Source organism: Paroedura picta, chromosome 10 (genome assembly GCF_049243985.1).
Source record: "Paroedura picta isolate Pp20150507F chromosome 10, Ppicta_v3.0, whole genome shotgun sequence".
NCBI classification, from domain to species: Eukaryota; Metazoa; Chordata; class Lepidosauria; order Squamata; family Gekkonidae; genus Paroedura; species Paroedura picta.
This window is the reverse complement of record NC_135378.1, coordinates 49,045,527-49,058,829: the sequence shown is the minus strand read 5'-3', so window position 1 is coordinate 49,058,829 and position 13,303 is coordinate 49,045,527.

Genomic DNA, 13,303 nt, shown 5'->3' with positions numbered 1-13,303 from the left:
GCGATACACTCCTGCAACCAATCTGCAACACTAGTGCTAAAGACCTGTGCATTACCATTGTTGCTGGTTCTTCAAAGTCCCTCCCCCTGGCTGTCTCCTCCAAACTTCCGGCGAAGCGATCGCCATTTTTTTTTCTCGGAGCGAGCGGGGATAAACGCACCGGCGAGCCTCTTTCTGTTTAGAGGCTTCCCTGGCTTCAGTCCTTCACCTTTAGTCACTAAGCACAAACCACTTAAAAGCCCGTTTGCTGAAATAAAGTCCCTTTATTTTTTACACATAAATTCAGCCGAAAATCGAGCCCGTGAGAAGGGGGGGGGGGATTTTTTTTAATCACTCGAGGCAGCGTGCAAACGATCATACAATCAAACGACAGCTCACATTAGGCAGCTGGATGGGTCTCTCCGTAGCAACGAATCTACACAGATTCGTTGCTATGGGTCTGTTTTTTTAAAAAAAAAACCTTTCTTAAAGGGAAAGCGGCTGTTTGGGAGCATGCTAACGGCTGCCCATTGGCTGCTTGACGGCCAGGGGCGGGACGAGCTTGGCAATAGCGCTTCCTTTCTAGCGATTTCTGCCAAGACCGGAAGCCTGTGGGAAACGCTAAAAAACGCAACTGATTCCACTACAAAGCCAGGTGTGCAAAACGACGAATTCCACTATTTTAAATGGCGATTTTTCATTCCGCAAACAATTTGCAGCAAAGATCCCCGTGCGAAATGGCCCTAAGTATATCAACATTCATGGCAACTCTAGTCAGGAGGGAAACTGAGCATTGCTTGTCTCATAGCCAGGATACAGCTTTAATTGCAGTAACTGAACCGCCCTCAAGTCAACCTACCGTACCTACCCCAAATTATTATTATTATTATTATTATTATTATTATTATTATTATTATTATTATTATTATTATTATTATTATTATTATTAAGCTGTAAGTGTTTATAACATACAACACAAAGAAAATATTTGAAAGGAAAACTTGTAAAACAACATAGCAGCTTATCTTAGTGATAAAAGTACATACCGAACCTATTGCTTAATTTTTTATTAAGAGTACCAACTAAGCTTAAACAAAGGCACATCTGTCTGAGGCAAAGGAGACTGTACCATGGGAGAGCTTCTGCCCTGTTAGTGTGGGATCCAACAGTTTTAATCAGTAACCCATCTCCCTTGGCACATATACACAAATGTCCCTTGGCTATGTCAAAAATCATTAAGGAAAAAGATCTCATGCTGTGCTATTTTTGGAAGTTTCATGGAAAAGGACAACTATCCACTTTCCCACTGAATGGAATATATTGACTCAGAAGATAAATAAACGTGTAGGGTTGGATTTAACTGTTTTGGTTTTTCATGGGTAGTAGACAGAAATGAGACATTCATTGCAACATAGCAGCAGTGGCATGATATGGGGGTTAAGAGTCACTGGGTGGTATAAAAAAGGACATGTGCTTACAGAAATGCCAAGACTGGCTTGATAACCCTTTAAATGCCATAATTTCCCAAAGACCCATTATCTCATTATGTCAGGGGTGTGTGATACTACACAGTTGGTTTAAGACTGGCCAAATTTCACTACACGTGCTAGGGGAAAAGCAGGGACAGCAAGACACAGAACTGGTTTATTATATGGTAGCGCCCGACAGAAAAGTGTGGGTGTATTTCCAACAATATTTTCAGAGTTTGCCATTGTTTCATCTATTTTCTATCAATTGTGATTCATTCATCCTTCTTCTGAAAGAACAATTGTACTTTTGCAGCTTCCCTGGTGTCACACTAATCTTTAAATAGAGTTGCATGGTTTTCTTTCTTTTCTTTTTTTGATATCATTCAAGCAATTGCAATAACCCCTCCCCCCTCATACTGCTGTTTCAGTTCCTATGGCCTTCTTTCTTGCTGTGCTTTTGCAGTTGCACTTGAATGAAACAAAATCAGCCTGGACTTAACCATGATAAATTGGCATTGATTCAAAATACCTCTCTTGTTCCTGAGAGGGGGAATCTTATTAGAAAAGAACACTGGTGCTACACTCATGGATTAGTTGCTTTTTTATTATTGATCCCTGCCCAAGTGGACCATGATAAAGGATGAGGCTGGTCAGTTTATGTCTGTGGTTTAGGCTATAATTCAGCTAAATAGAGTTAAAATAAAATTCTAGTCTAAGGGGCAGTTCAAATTTGCTTGTAGCAATTTAGATTTATATTGTCCCATTTCTCCACATATTAGGAGAGGAAAACTACACCTGTGGCATTTTTGTCTTTCCACTATCCCAGATCCCTGTCTGATAAAGAGCATCAACAGTTGTGCGGAGATTATTAGGGATTATCTTAATAGCACCCTGCATTTTACAAGCTCTATTAATTTTAAGCCCTTTATTTTACTAGGAATTATTTTACTTCCTTTAATTGGTTTATATAGTCTAGTCCAGGGGTAGTCAAACTGCGGCCCTCCAGCATTTGCTGGCAGGGGCTCCTGGGAATTGTAGTCTATGGACATCTAGAAGGCCACAGTTTGACTACCCCTGGTCTAGCTCCTGGTAATAGATTGATAATGGTGGGGGATATGAGGGGGAAGTGCCAGCTGCAAAACAGAGCAAGATAGAGGAATATTTCCAGCAGCTTTCATCAGCTGTACTCTCCAATAGGTTTTCCAGCACCACCTAGTTTTGCAGATTCTATACTAGCCCCCATCCAGAATCCTCCTATGGACTTGAAACCTTTTGATGAATTATTAAAGCAGAATGCTACCAACAGGAAGAGCTCTAAGGAGGAGATAATGATTCTTGCATCTCAGACACAACTGATTGCAGAGATTTTGCAAAAAAATCTTTGAAAACATTAACTTTCCAATGGCTCAATTTCCTCCATGCTAATTTGCACTTGTGTGCAAGTGGGGAAATTAGACATGAGAGTGAACATAAATACAGTTGATACTATGAATGAAGCAGGGGTTATGAAGAATATTAAGGATACCACCAAGCCAACATCAGCATCAGTCCACATAGATTTAGAACACAATACAGTTGTTCTACGTATTATTCCGTACAAAGATGTATGATTAACTGGTCAGTAAAGCAGATGGGAAAAGAACATCTTGCTTTTCATCAACTGATTTAAGTTATGTTTCACAAATTCCTGGGTTTCTGAGAGGAAACAGGGTTATGTTAGAATTTTTTCCCCTCAAGGATTACTTTGTTAATTTTATAAAAGATAGGACTTGTTAAAAACACAAGGGATTTTCCTGGTTCAGTCCTTTACTCAAAGGGCAAGGAGCCTAATTTTTTGAATGTCATCTATAAGAAAGGAATTTTAGGTTTAGACTTTATTACAATAATTGACCAGCATAATGAGAAAGGAATTAAGACTGGGGGGTGGGGATGGCTACAGACAGAGCAGATCATGACTGAGGGATGCCCTAAAATTAATCCTCAAAATAAGGCTTCTATTTTTTTACCAACCCCTCACTTTATTTATTTGACCTTGCCTTCCTCTGAGATGAACAAGACTGTTCTGCTGGCCAGCCCTTCTACAAAGGAAAGTGTGTTGGACAACCCTGAGGACTTTGAGAGTAATCTGTCTGGCATCCTTCAGGCTACTTCCCACTTCTGAGCAAAATGCTTTCCAGATTGCAAAATTTAATAATCACTTTGGAAAATATTAGGGTGCAGAAAACTCCAGACAATGAAAGGGACTTTTTATGAAAACCTCAAAAATGTACTTCATACAAAGCTTCCGGTATCTTGAGCCCTTTTGGTCAAATGGCCTATCGAGTCCCAGCTGGAGATAAGAGAAATGGAACCAATGACTGATTAAATAAATAGAAAATATACTTTTTCTCTTGGAATATGACCAGATGGAATATCAAAATGAGTATGAAGGGAACAGGGAAACTCCCGAAAAGCTATGATATCATCTTAGTACAGGAAACTTGGTCAATGGAAAAATATCTTTCAGGTCATTCAACCTATTCTCTTGAAGCTGTAAAGAACAAGAAGAGGGGATGTCCCTTGCTTGGCATTGCTTGTCTTATCTAAACAAAATTAGCTGTAGAAAGTACAGTATTACATAAGCCCTAGCCTTGCACTTGAATGTTCAGCGTCTCTCCTTTATAGTGATTAATGCTTCTATCCTTCCTACTGTGCAATTCATTCTTTCAGTATATGAATTCTTTATGTCCAGGGTTTATGTTGGTGTTGCTTGGCAACTTGAATGTATGCAGTGGGGATGGAACACTAGGGTCATGAATATGATGTGGAGGCAGGCAATGGCAAACTACCTTCAAATGTCTTTTGCCTGGCTGCCATACAATCCTAGGATCACCCGGCTATACTACAAACATGCCAGATGATAAATAATAAATAATTTATAATACTTTGTATTGTTTTGCTTAATTTAATTTTTTGGAACAACTGAGTATTTGACGGGTAATGTGGTGATCATCTCCCTTTAGAAATTGTCCTTTCGTTCCCAAGTAAAGCTATCCATTCTAAGAGTCCTTGCCATTTAGACAAACTCATGGTAAACTTAGACCTTTGTGCTGCAGTCAAACAAACTACAGAGATGAAAATGGAAGAATTAAGAACCCATTACAAAGCAATTTACCTTAAGACATCACCAGCTTAAAAGCTGTAACTCAAGGCAAGAATTTACTTTTTTTTTGAAGCAAGCATATAAAGCTGTTGTTAAACTTAAGAAAAGGAAGGCCTTATGGATGGAATGGAAATGCTAAATTTGGGTTGCTAAGCAGAAAGATAGAAAACTCTTTGGGAGTCCTATAGTGGAAAAAAATTAATTTTAGGCCTCTGGTTTCATATCATATATCTGCTGACAATTGGAAAGAACATTTTAGAACTCTTTTCTAATCCAACTGTGGCTGACTCAAATGGTCAGCTGGCTTTATCTTCTGGCACCAATATGTGGCCATCTGTCTCAGTTGAAGAAGTTAGAACTTTAATAATAGATGCTGATTTTAAGTGATTGCAAAATATTTTGAATGTTTTATCTTATATTTCTGGTACTGAATATGTTGTTCCACACCACGCTGAGCCAGTTTGCTGAAAGGGCAGTATATAAATCAAACAAATAAATAATAAATAAACAGTCTGAAAGAGTGATAATTACAAGGCTCTGATGAGACAAGGCTCTGATGATGAACAGGCTTCCTTGGGAGATGGCAGGTTCTCCATCTTTGGAAATTTTAAAACAGAGGCTGGATAGCCATCTGACAGAGAGGTTGATTCTGTAAAGATTCACGGGGGTGGCAGGTTACAGTGGATGAGTGATAGGGTTGTGAGTGTCCTGCAATAGTGCAGGGAGTTGACTAGATGACCCAGAAAGTCCCTTCCAACTCTATTCTATGATTCTATGAGACTTCTTTCTTGCGTACTTCCACTATGATAGCGTGATTCCAAATCCTAGGCATTATGTCTGTATCATTGTGTAAAAACTGGTGCCAAAACTTCCACCCACCAAGATGGGTTTGATTTAAATAATTTGGGGGATTCATGTCAGGACCAGGAACTTTACTTGACTTTGTTTATATACCCAGGAGCAGCATCAGTTATACTATTATTCTAGCATGGTCCATGTTTTCGTGGGAGGCCTATTAGATGTTTTAAAGTCACTGGCCCCAACCAAAGGCTTGGCAGAAGAGTTCCATCTTGTAGGCCCTGCAGAACTGAACAAGCTCTGACAGGGCCCAGATTTCCTCTGGGAGCTCATTCCACCAAGTAGGGGTCATGTCTGAAAACGTATTGGCCTTGTTTGAAGCCAAGGATCACCAAATGGTTGGTAGTTGCAGAGCAAAGTGCTCTTTGGGGGATGTAAGTAGAGAGGTGGTCTCTCAGTTATGTAGGGCCCAGACTGCAAATGACATTAAAGGTAAGTACCAGTACTTTAAACCTAATTCAGAATTCAACTGGAAACCAGTTCAGCTGTTGAAGCACAGGCTGGATATGGGCCTTCCAAGGTGTTCCTGTGAGAACCCAGGCAGCTATATTCTGGGCCAGTTGCAATTTCCAGATCAGAGATAGGGGCAGGCCTGTGTACAGCAAATTATAGAAGTCCAATCTAGAGGTGACCGTTGCATGGATAATCATGGCTATGTGCTCCAGGGCTAGGTAAGGCACTAGTAGTTTGGCTTGGCTGAAGAGGATCTTTATTTTTTATTTATTTATTATTTATCTTGTGATCTGCACCACCAATATAAGGGAGGCTTCAAAAATCACATCCAGATTCCTGGCTGTGTGCACAGCTGTAAGCTGTACCCTGTCCAGGCAGGGTAAACATACTTCGTTACATGGTCCTTTCCTACCCAGCCATAGGACCTTTGTCTTTGAAGGGTTGAGTTTCAGGTGACTCTGCTTGATCCTTTCTGTCACTGCATCCAGGAATCTGGCAAATGACTCTGGGCACGTGAGTCTAGGTGGCTGTCCATCAAAAGATAGAGCTCGGTGTCATTAGCATATTGATGGCATCGCAACCCAAACCCTTGGACAAGCTGGGCAAGAAAGCGCATAAAGATGTTCTTAAAGTTGGGGAGAGAAACAAATCCTACGGTACTCCACAAGACAGTTGATAGTGGTGTGACTGATTCTTTCCAATCACAACCCTCTGTCCACAACCATGGAGAAAGGAGATCAGCCACTGTAAAGCTGTCCCCCATATGTCTGCTTTAGTGAGGTGGTGAATCAAAAGCTCATGATTGATTGTGTAGAATGCTGCTGTGGGATCCAGCATCACAAGCATTGCTGATTCACCTCAATCCAGCTGACATTGGAGGTCATCCATCAGGGCAACCAGCTCTGTCTCCGCCCCATGGCCAAGCCAGGTCAGACTAGAATGTATCTGTGGATAAATTATATGCATCCCTGCTGTATGGCAGGTTAGTAAAAGGTTAGAAAACATGACCGTCTTAGGGAAAGAATGAGCTGATTTCCAAAGGGAAGTGCAATAGATCACCACCATGCACTACAGGTACTAAAAAGGGATCACTAAGTGTGGACTTCACAAATCTTAGAAATGGTTTTGATACTATGCCTACATATAAACTATGGGCAAAATTGGGGAAATTATGGTAGAGGACATGAAGGCCTGGAGGATCATTGTCCATAGGGTCGGGATGAGTCGGACATGACTTCTCAACTAACAACATCATCATCAACAACAACAACAATAAATGAATGAACATCTCTTATTTCTTATTCATCAGCTTTATAACTATCCAATAGCTCAAGTTAGATGTAGCCATTCAGGAGAACTGACAGATCCTATTAAAGGAGTTAAGCAAGGATGCATTTTGGCCCTTCTGTTATTTAATTTATCAGTGATCTTAATTCTTTTTTGCTACAAGAGGATGGCTATTCGCCTGTTATAAGATTATCTTAATTCTTTTTTCTTACAAGAGGATAGCCATTTAGTAAACCTGCCAGTTTTCCTGTACATGGATGACAGTGTTGTGCTGTCTATGTCCATACTTGGTCATCCTAAACTAAATATGGCTGTAGGGAAGGTTTGGTAATTAATGTAGCAAAGTTGAAGGTTATCATTTTTAGTAGAAAACAGAAAGTAAGGGATTATAAATGTGCTGTGGCTGGTCTGTTTATGCAATAATTTATTCAGTTTAAATCAGCCTTTCTCAACTTTTTTACCTTTGAGAAACCCCTGAAACATTCTTCAGGCTTTAAGAAACCCCAGAAGTGGCAGGACCATGCAGAATATGGCTGGGAAGCATAGCTGTGTTGGCACCCACCCAGGGCCCCTCCATTTCCCACTGCCTCCAGGCCCACTATTGGCCATTTTGGAAGGGAGGGGTGGGTTGACATGACCAATGGTCATATCACCCGATAAATGTTTAATAAATTTTAAAAAATTATTTAAAATTAATTAGCTCCCACATGTAAGGGAAACCCCTCCAGAGCCATCAAGAAATCCCAGGGTTTCTCAAAACCCTAATTGAGAAAGCCTGGTTTAAATACTTGGGAGTATTACATCGGTAATAAGAACTGTGAACACAGTGGGAAAGAAATCTGTAGATTCTTTTATACTTCATGGGGACAATATGTACCTTCAGCACTCAGAATATTTAACTCTAAAATAGCTGGTCATATGTCATGTGCAGAAGTTGTTAATGAGGATATTGTTTGGCCACTAATTAAGCTTCTTTGTAGTATACTGGGGGTCTCCAAATACTGTTCTAGTTCTAGTTGTATGTTATTGTAGTTATATTGGTATATTGATACTGATACTGTTCCATGTAAATGTTCCAAAATGTTTTCTGTAAACTGCCCAGAGCTGTAGGGAAGGACGGTATAAATACATACATACATACATACATACATACATACATACATACATACATACATACATACATACATACATACATACATACATACTCTGGTATTCCATATTCAGAGAGAACATGCAATTATAACCTTAATTGCATTGAATCCATTGACCATGTACTTTTAACCTGTCCTGAAGTCTTAAAACTCAGACAGGAGCTGTCCTCCCCTCCCATTTAGTAGAGATTTTCCTTTTCCAACTGCTGACACTAATGAAGATGGCTGTGTTACTGACAGGGTCACTGGAGTTCTGGCTGCCATTGCAGAAATATGGAAAACATATAAAGCAACTGCATAAACCCTATCATTATATGGATATCTTTCCATTAATTGCTTAAACATAAATTCTTAAACAAACTCTCAGTGGCTGTTCAAGTCAACTGGGTCTAATGAACAGTAATAGAAAATAAAGAAAAGAAGGATTCATACCCCAGCCTACTTCACAGGGATTTTGTAATGATAAAATGGAGAAGAGGGAATAAAGTAAATTGCTTTGGGTCCTCATCATAGATAAAAGTAGGGGTATAAATGAAGTAAATAAATAATAAATGTAGATGAGGTAGATAAAAGTTTATTGGTTGGGTAGAGGGGAAGGAAAAAAGCACAGAAGTGAAGATAAAAGGAGAAGGAAAAGAGGAAACAATGTTGAGAGAGGGTTACAGGAGAAAGTTAAATGCCCCCTGCAAGTCTTGTAGGTTCCCCATTATGCAACTGAGCCAGGCACAGCACTTGGAAATGCAGAGTTTTCTCATGAAGGTGCTGAAAGTGGGAAAAAAGGAAAGCTGAAGACAGAGAAGGAAGACAGTAGATTGAGTGGCTGGTGGGAAGGAGAGTAGGAAGCATGGAAAGGGGAGAAGATATGAGGCTTCTCATGGAAGGGAGAGTGAAAATAGCAGAAGAGGGGACAATGAAATACTCTCCCACAAATCCTTGCAGGTTCCCCAGTTGTTATAAACTATTTATGTGGCCATGTCAGTGACATGTCTACTATTAAATGGTGGGGATATATATGGGAACAAGGCTTACAAATGTATGTATTTTTAGATTATAAACAGATTCCTAGACCTAGACCAGCAAATAGGTCCAAATTGAGAAAAAGGACAGGTGTAATGGCTGTTGATATCAAAATGACACTTACAGCTCAGTAGTGCAGGGATTTCAGACTTTTTCCTTTATGCATTTGTAGAAGGAAAAATCTATTTGGGAGATTTCCTCGGTGAAAGATTGCAGTTTCCCAGTCTTGATTGATTTGATTACCTGTAATTACGTCTCAATAGTTATAGTGTTCCTGCTCTGGAAATACAGTTCAGAGAAGAAAAAGGACATATCTACATATTTGCATAGAGTAGGGTATATTAATTATAGAATACATGTATAGCTGAGTCTCTGGCAGACTTCTAAAATGCAACTCCCCTCCTCAAGACTGTACAGCTTTTGAATGTGTCAAGAAATCCTTTATCTGAAAAAAGTGAATGGCAGCATGGAGGGAACAGGCATCCTCCCCCAATTATTTTAAAGTATAATTTAAAGAAATATGACCTTCAAAAAGTAATTGATGCATTCTATTAATAATGCACATGAGAACAGAAAATAATAAATGAAATTCTTTACCACCAAATAAATTGTCATGATTGAACAGGGATTTAATTCACATTCTCTATTCAGGTAATTATTTAAATTGGAGAAAGGCTAGGAGACGTTACCATTTTAATACATTGATTGCGGAATAATCACATGTCGGCATGATATGCAAAGTGTGGTGAGAATAGATGTGCCTGTAACTCAATATCAGAATGGTCTTTTTCCTTTAAAGGCAAAAATAGTATACAATCTGTAAAAGACTGACAAAATGTTGGCAAAATAGAGGGTGGAAAATTTCGGATCACTGATTGCATTTCCATAAATGGGCTTCATGAAACTTTTCAGCCAAATAAGCATTCCAAAATATTATCTATATTGTAGAATACGTAGCAGCATTTTATTTAGGATATTAACTGTATTTTTATCTAAATAGTTTCCCTTAATTAATGGATACTGTGAGCTGCTCCTCGCTGAAATATGCATAATTCCCCTTAATGTTTATTTTTTAAAAACCCAGAGTCCTTTTGCTCCAGCATCGATGGGAGGTGCTGAGTCCCATTGTTAAGAATTTATCCTTGGCATTTCTCTTACTACCCTGTCACTTCAATTCCTATCAGTTCCTCTTGAATTTGTGTCACCAGCTTACTCCACCTGGCAGATGTGTCTGCCATTTTACTATAGTCTAGTTTTTTTGTATGGAATCTGCAGGGTTTTTATGTGTAGCTTTCATGCACATTACACATGGCAATTTGAATCTTCACGTTTAACATCTCCTTGGTTTGTCTAAACTGATGAATGGGAGGTCTCTTGATCTTGTAAATAGCTCTGCCCATTCTCCTCTCCTGCCCCCATGCCTAGAATTCCCTCCCCACTTACATGCAGGGTGCCATCTCTCTCTTCTTTCAACACCTTCCTCAAAAGTTAGCCTTCACACCTGGCCTTTGACTTGTTCCCTCATTTCCACTTCCAACTGCAGCCAAGTTTTAAGTACATATATGTGCCTTTGTTCACACTCATCCCACTCTGCCTTGTCTCTTCTTCTCTCCAATGTCTATCTGTGTCCAGTGCCTGGTCTTGGGGCAGCACACATAGTTTTCACATTTACTTCTCCCTAAACATGTTCCACCCCACCACTCTTCATACACTGCCTCTTTATAGCAGTGTGACAGCAACTGAAAATGCTTCTGTGTAGTCGTAGCTCCGTACAGCTGGCTTGGTGTAGTGGTTAGGAGTGTGGACTTCTAATCTGGCAAGCCGGGTCCTCCACATGCAGCCAGCTGGGTGACCTTGGGCTTGCCACAGCACTGATAGAGCTGTTCTAACCAAGCAGTTCTGCAAAAGCTCTCTCAGCCTCCCCTACCCTACAGAGTGTCTGTTGTGAGAAGAGGAAAGAGAAGGCAATTATAAGCCACTTTGACTGTTTACGCACTGGGAACTTCACTGCCCCAGCTCCCACGCAGGATCACAAATCGGGGGTGGATGAGGTGCACCGGGCCAAATGCTCCCCTGTGTGGGTGCAGGAAAAGGTGGGGCAACCTGCCACAATTAAAACTCCAGCCTGCAGTCAAGCATGAAACCTCCAGTGTATAAATGGTCTTTGAGGCTTCTTCTGGTAGAGAAAAGTGGCATATAAGAGTCAACTCTTCTTCTTCTTCTTCTTCTTCTTCTTCCATATATCTGTTTCATCCTGAAACAGAAATGGTTCTCAGTGTTGCCTTTAGTGCCAATGTTTCAAACACCGAGTGTCATTCCTTTTATCCACAGCAGGCCCATGCTGTGTTCTTCTGTGACAACTGATCCTGAAAGAAAAATCAACACCTTTGATTTTTTTTGACTAATGATACAGTTATCCTAGATCTAGAAGACAAACTGACAATTGACCTTGTGTTTATACCAAGAGACCTACAAAAGGTTAGGAGTCATTTTTATTTTAAAAACAGCTTTCATAAGGGAAGAGGTTTGAAACTCTCTTAGGCAGTGTAAGAAATCAGACATCCATCTTGTCTATATGTCCTTGCTCTTGTCCAGATACATTATAGATGTCACATCAGTAGAACTGAGGTGTGCATGCACCATCCCTAATGGTGTTCAATATTTCTATAGCAGAGTTTCCCAGGGTTATTCCAGAGCCCCTTATGGGTTATACTGGTTGGGAGGATTTAATTTTTTTAAACTATTTTGAAAGATTTTTAAAAGGACCTGGAGGTAGTTTTAACCTTATTTGGGCAGGTCAACCCACCCCCCTCCCAAAATGGCCAATGATGGCCCTTGAGGAGATGGGAAGGGGAGGGACCCGGCCATACAAACCTTTGCTGGCTGAGGCTACTCTTAGGGATGACTGGGTGTTCGTGTGTGCGTGTATAGGGTTGTTTCATTTATTTTATTTTAGGTGGTTGGATTGAAGGGAGAGAGATGGCGAGTCTACCCTGGCCACAGGCTTAGCAGAGCAAGCCACTGGACTGCTTCAGGGCTTGGGAGTAGGTGGAGAGTGATGTCTAGTTCCTGCCTACAACTGTGGCCTGGGATTTCGATCCCAACAATGACCAGAGCAGGCTGCCAATCTCCAGATGGTTGAGTCCTGTTGGGGTTGGTTCAGGGGTTGTTTTGTTTTGAGAGAGAGGGGTGACATGTCACTTCAGGGGGTGTGGCAGGAAGGTGTGGTCAGCTGATATCACTTTAGGATTACTTCATAGTCAGAAGGTTGAAAAAGGTTGTTCTAAAAATGATATTGCCCATCTGCAAGCATTATCTGAGACCTTTCTGTACAGCCCCCCCCCCATATATTACTAACATGCAATTGGGGTGTCTACTGACTACTTTGAAAAGCCCTGCAATCAGTGTGAGACTAGAAACAAATGATGTGGTCCTGTGTCAGAAAGTCTGCAGTTTGTTATTAGAGTCTACTGTCCTTGTAATGCATTAAATTTGTTACTTTTTTCTTTGCCCTTACAGAAAAATCCTTCCAGTTTGTTTCTAAATAATGAGTACTTCCTTGCAGAAAGGGACAGGTGACAAGCCAGCATAAGTGCAATGTGCAGCAGTGCCCAATTATCGCTGAACTGAAGATGTTGGCTTTAGCAAGGTGTAATTCATTGTAATTTTACAATTAGAAAGCCAGGCTAAAATGTGATAAGGAAGGCCAATCTGTGCTATTTTTAAAAAATAAAATGCTTTCTATAGTCCTGGACTGATGAGAAAAATTGCGCTTAATGGCACAATTCCAATTTGTTTTCATCTGATTTTTTTTTAAAAAATTACTATTTTAAAATAGTTCCTTATTTTCCTTTCCTCCTCTCACGAATAATGATTTCTTTGCCTATTGTGGCCTGATTTTTTTTTGTAAAAATTTGATAGCAGTACACAATTTGAGGAAAATATAG